The sequence below is a fragment of the Pseudopodoces humilis genome, chromosome 23 (assembly GCF_049639895.1).
Source record: "Pseudopodoces humilis isolate 2021_Gansu_Grassland_sample_001 chromosome 23, ASM4963989v1, whole genome shotgun sequence".
Lineage (NCBI taxonomy): Eukaryota > Metazoa > Chordata > Aves > Passeriformes > Paridae > Pseudopodoces > Pseudopodoces humilis.
The window spans coordinates 2,782,563-2,788,562 of record NC_142222.1 but is presented as its reverse complement, the minus strand read 5'-3'; positions in this window follow the sequence as shown (position 1 = coordinate 2,788,562).

Here is a 6,000-nt window from a genome sequence, read left to right as displayed (position 1 = left end):
GTATTTTTAGAAGTTTAGAGCTGAAAACTGTACAATATTTCTTTTTCATCTAATAAGGGTTCTGTGAGACATATGGAAGGGCTGGGTTGGAGATATTCTTAGCAATTTAACACAAACAGAGCATCTTGCCTCAATTTATTGTAGACTCCACTCCTCAGGGCAGGCCTGGCAGAATGATTCCTCAGGGATGGTTTCCAAGGGAAATGGTGGCTTCCTCCTCTATCCAAACTGAGTCTGGGTATCTTCCCTTTGGAAGTAACACTTCAGCTGAACAAATTATTAAATGTAGTAGTGAAAGAACAGACTCAAACTGCATTTTGCAGAATGTGATACGAGAGTATCTCATGGTCCTGTCTGGTTTTTAACCTAAGTATCATTTAAAACAGGGCTGTTCAGCATCTCAGAGCTCGTGGTGGTGTTGAGCCGTCTGTGGTTTGCTCTTGTGTGCCACTCATAGAGAATTCCTTGGAAAGGAGAATTTCCTGAAAGGCTTTCACTCCCTCCTGACGACTTGTGGAGATGGCTTTAGCTGGAAAAAGGGATTTATAAAATCATGGTGCTAAGGACTTGCAGACAGGCGCTGCCCCAAACAACACTGTGCAGCTCATACGCACCCCAGAGTGCCAAACCGAGGGCAAAATAAAGAGCTGCTGCTCCCAGGCTGCCTGTGCAGCCACCCTGCTGCTTTTGCCAGGGATGCTCAGAACTGGAGCATCTGATAAGAAAACACTTTCATGTTGGTTGGAGTTGGGTGCCAGCCCAGCTGAGACAAGGGCAGCGCCTGGGGACAGCCACGGTGCTGCTGCGGAGAATGAAAAACGAAGGAGGGCAAACGTTCAGTCTATAAAGGCTTCCAGCCTAATGTAGGATTAGTGGAAAGAAAATGGGCTGCACATTAAAATTCATGAAGGAGTACGATTTAAGATCCATGAATAACAGAGCCACAATTATGCAGGACCGGGGATTTGGGTTTGTTTCTGTTTTTTCCAGAGCTGGTGGAAGAAGTGAAGTCATTACCAGGACGTGAGTGGCTGCCTCGTGCTCTGCCCTCGTTGCTGGACATTGTGGACACACAGAGCTGATTCCGAGAGGTTAAACACAGGGCCGAGAGGAAATGGGAGAGGTTGTAGATTCCCAGACAAAATATGAGGGGTTTTTTTTCAGTCTGATAGGCTGTGTCCTTGTCCCTGGGTCTCGAGGCTGTCTCTGGTAAGAAGTTTTAGTACTCGTGTGGTTTGGACAGATCTCTCTAGTCTGGGGGATGTGGCACTTGGGTATCTGTCACTCTGGACACCCTCGAGCTGACCCAGAGTGGGGTAAGGGATGAGCTCATTCCTGGGAGGTAAAGGAGAGTTCAAACCTGCTTTGTTATCCTGAATTAAGCTACATGAGCCTCAGGTCCTTCCAAACAAGGCTGTGGAAGGAAATCCCAGGTGAGCCTGGACCTACAGTACGTGGTGAGGGCCATGGGAAGGGAAGGAAGGCAACCCCCAGCTCATCAACCTCCAGTTTTTTGTTATCCAGTGCAGGACAGCATCAAGGAGATCTGGCTTTGCTTAATGACTTAGCATGAGAAAAGCTCATGCCAGGGGTTAATGCTTCACCCTGCATTCCCCTCCATGAGGACAGAGGCTGGGAAGTCAGCTGCTGTTATTCCATGGTCTTAATATAGAACAAAAGAGTAGTATTTTGTCCTAGATTTAACAGCTGGAGAAATAAAACTACAGCAGGAGATGCTGTCACATCTAAGAGGGCATTTCCAGGGTAGTTTAGGATATCTGCTCATTCTGCAGTCACAGAAATATATTTAAATCACAGCCATGGTGCACTCTAATGGGAACGTAGGGCCTAAGTGAATTATTGACTGTTTTGCACATTTGATAAGGAAGTCAGAAGAGGAAGGATGTCTAACATACAGAAATAGATTAGAAGCCCCTCATGGGTTGTAACAGAATTGCAAGTGTGAGAATGAGAAGGTATTAAAATAGCCAACAGCTTTCACTGCTGCAGGTACAAAAGGAATCAGTGGAATATTTCAGGTGGAGATGCAGGGAGATGGATCTGCTCCATGCCTCCTGGATTTTTTTCCCTGCTTGCTCTCAGTGTATGTGCTAAGTGCCCATAAGCTCCCTTCCTTCATCTCCTTAGGTAAGCGTGGGAAGAAAATGTTCCAATTTAACATGAAAATCTCAGACACCATTTAGAGATTTAGGTATTCTCCAAGCTGCCCTACCCCAGTCTCCAGGGAGACTGTTCCCATGCCATTCTGCATTTATATTTCTGCACAGATAATTTCACTGATCCAAGGGCTGCATGAAGGATTGCTGGGGGAGCTTTTTTTAAACCACAGACACGGTGTAGTGGCTTTGTACGAGCGCCACTGAATTGTTTCCAGTATTCAGCTCCTCACCTGTCTGGATGGTGTGTGAGGGCTGACAGACAGATGGATGGACAGACCGTGCTCTGTGTGAGAATGCAAACAGCTGAGCCAAAGCTTAATCCTCTCCCCAGCCCGTGACCTTTTTATTCAGGCTTGCACCTGGCAGGAGCAGCAATCATCCATGGATGTGGCCTCAGAAGCAGCTGCAGATCTGACACTGGAGTTAAATTTAAAAAGGGTGATGCAGGCATACATGTGAGGGGGGCAAATCAACAAAATCACTTCCTAGACCAACTTTAAAGAGAAAGCAGGGCTTTGGGAATATCAGTCGAGGCCTGCAGTGAGTATGCCGGGTCTCTTCTGCTGGATACAATGATGTTTGCGCAGAAACGTTTGCAGAACTGGGGCACGGAGACCTGAGCGTGTGGCTGTGACTCTCTGCAGGTCCGGGCCATGTGCAGGCACAGCTCCAGAGCAGCTGGGAAGGGGAATGGGATCGGCCTTGGGGTGAGCAGGACAGGGTTGTGTGGCCAACAGGAGGACGAGCAGTTGCTGCAGCAGTTCCCTCACCCTTTGTGCCATAGCTCGGTCACACCTGGCTGAGGAGCTTCTCAATGCCGCAGCTGGGATGGGCTCTCAGCAGAGAACTGCAAATCCCTTTCCAGCACAAAAATATTTTATTCCACCACAGCAATTCCCAGCTTGGATCTGGCTGGACACTGCCCACCTGCAGAAGGAACCAATCTAAACCAGTGCAGATTCCTGCCAGTGCTGTATTTCCTGCAGCCTTTTTTTAGCAGAAACCTGGGAGTGCAGTTAGGAATAACCTGGCTGTCCTGGCAGAAGGCTGCACAGTAGGAATTGTTGTTTTCCATGGAGCTAAACACAAAGAAAATATATTCATTGTAGGAGAGAAAGGCTAAATGTCTGATTCTGTCTTCAAAAAGAAACAATTTTTAACAGGCGGAGCAAGATTTGCAATAAAACTTGTCAATTTGTAAATGTTTGGTAGCAAGGCACTGTAAGACAGCAGATGGAGGTGTGAAAGGGGTTTGGGTTTTTTCCTGTCTAACACCTCCTTTCTCCAGCACTCTTCCTCTGTTTTAAGAATAACACTTCTTCAATAATGACTCACAGCCAGTGCCACAAAAATCCTGGCTGTCAGAAAAACTGCTGGGTGTCTGACAGGAGTGCAGCTTGCAGGGAACATTGATTTCTTCTGCCTCTGCTGAAATCGGGGATTGTTCTTCTAGAAAGTGGCTCTACTTAGAGATTCCAGGCACAAGGCAATTACCTGTTTTTCCTCGCTGGATGTAATTAATACACGTGGTTTTCTTCATGGGCACATGGAATGGGCCACATTGTCCAGTGCCAGGAGATGAAAATTCCCCAGGAAATCAGGCCTCTCTTCTGGGAAAGATGGATAAACCCCACGGTGCACCAGTAGGGACTGGAATATTCCCCACATCCTGCTACATCTCTGCTAATCAGAAAAGAGAAGAGATCCTCTGCTCAGAAGAAAATAAAGACATCCTGAGGGATAATCCAGCAGAGGAAGCTGGCAGAGCCACAGCCCTCTATCACCTCACAGAATTTGCAGTTCTGTGGGGAGCTAAACCTCAGGAAAAGAGCAATTTTAGTCTTCCTGGATGGCCCGAAGGTAACAATACTGCCCTGTGCAACAGAGTTACTGCCAGAGCAGCTGCAGGGATAGGCACACATTTCTGCTTTTGGAGCAGGGAATTGTGCTAGGATTCCTGGATTCTTCCCCCAGCTCTGCCTTTGATTTGTGGTGTGTGCAGACCCCTTAATTTGTTCCTGTTTTCCCCATCTGTGAAACTGAGATAAGATCACAGGGGAATTGTAAAGTGTGGTTCATTAATGTTTATTAGACAGAGGGAAATCCTTAAATGAATGGCACTGTATTCCAGGAGGACAAAGTTCAAGACTGCAAAGAGGTTTATTAAAACCAAATCTGCTATTCCCAGGCTGGGAGGAGGACAAAAAGAAAGAAAATTGTAAAACCTTACCTAGCCCTATGCCTGCCAAAAGAAGGATGTGATTTAAATAAAATCATGCAGACTGCAAGTATGTGTGCATAAATGTGTGCCTATTAAAACCATTAAATATTTCTTGGTAAATACACACCAAAAAGTGAAATGAGGACGTGTTTGAAGTTACAAATGTGTATATGATCACCATTAATTGTAAATTACCAGTGGCAACATGACATAAGTAAATAGTGAGGCAATAAATATGGTATTTTCCATAAAGGGGTGTACCAACATAGTGTGTGTTGGCACATTCCACTATTTTTCTGTCAGATTGTTGCAAACCAGCTTATTGTGGGATTTTACAATGCCAGGTTGTTGGCAGAATAAACAATTATTTGTAGGTTGGACATAACTGAAGGTGACAACTGATGGAATATCTTCCAAGCCTCAGAGTGTGTGTTCCTAATGGGGAAATATTTCTCCCATTGTGCCAGAGGCAAAAATTGAGGGAATTTGGGATAACAAGACTCAGTGGGTGGCCTGAATTTGCTCCTGGTGTGACACCAAATTTACTGCGTGATTCTTTTCATTGCTAGAGCCTAACAGAAGGTGAAACAACAGTGTGTGAGGGGAGCAAACACTGATCTACGGGCAAAATACACAAAAAAAAACATGTTTTGGGGAAAAGCGGGGAGCTGGGCTGCGGCTGGTTTGTGTTCAGTGTTCAGCGCTTGCCACCTTCAGGTCTGCTGTGAATTCACAGCCGGTGCTGCATCATTTGCCCATCACAGGGAGTTTTGGGGTTATTCATGTCCTTAAAAATCAGATTTGTTACCCGGAGTGCAGCAAGGCGATAACTGCACATCCCAGAGAGACATCGATTATTTATTTCAGCCTTGCCAAGCCTGGGTGAATCATCAAAACTATCAAAATCTTTTACTATTTACATGTTTTAGCAAAAAAAAGGAGTTAGTGTCCATTTGCCATCAGTCACATAGTCCACTTGTTAATTTGTATTCTATCTTCTATTGGTTAATGATTCGCTTCTGATGCTAATTAGTGCCGTGCTGAGTCTTTCTCTTTTTTTGGGTCAGTGGGTTGCTTGGGTCGGGGGTCACAGAATTACCAGAATTACCTTTTACCCACTTGGAGCTGAGCTGGGTTTATCAGTTTCTTCTGTATCTTGGGAGTTCTGCCAGAAACTGGCATAAATGTCCCATAAATTCTGCATTCTTTGTGTCCACTACCAGAGGGTATCCTTTATTTTCCCCACAGCTTTGTTAACCCACCCCTAGGTCTGAGATCACTGAAGCATGTCCAGCCCTAAACTTGAAAAATTCTAACAGGTAATTTGTTTTTTCTAACACATCACTTAGAGCTTGTTGGTTGCTCTCTGTTTCTGACATTGAATCTCATCTCTTGTTGACTAGGCTTGAAAGTATAAAAAGATCAAACATCAAAGAAATTTTTGTCTTGAGGAAGAGGTTTTGGTGAAGCAGGTTTGCTTATCAATATTTTATTATTTTCTATACGTGTACAATTGCGTTTTGTTCAGAATTGTGTAATGTAACAGGGCCCTTAGCTGACCTATGGAAAGAGAGTATTACTCTGACTTATGACAGAATT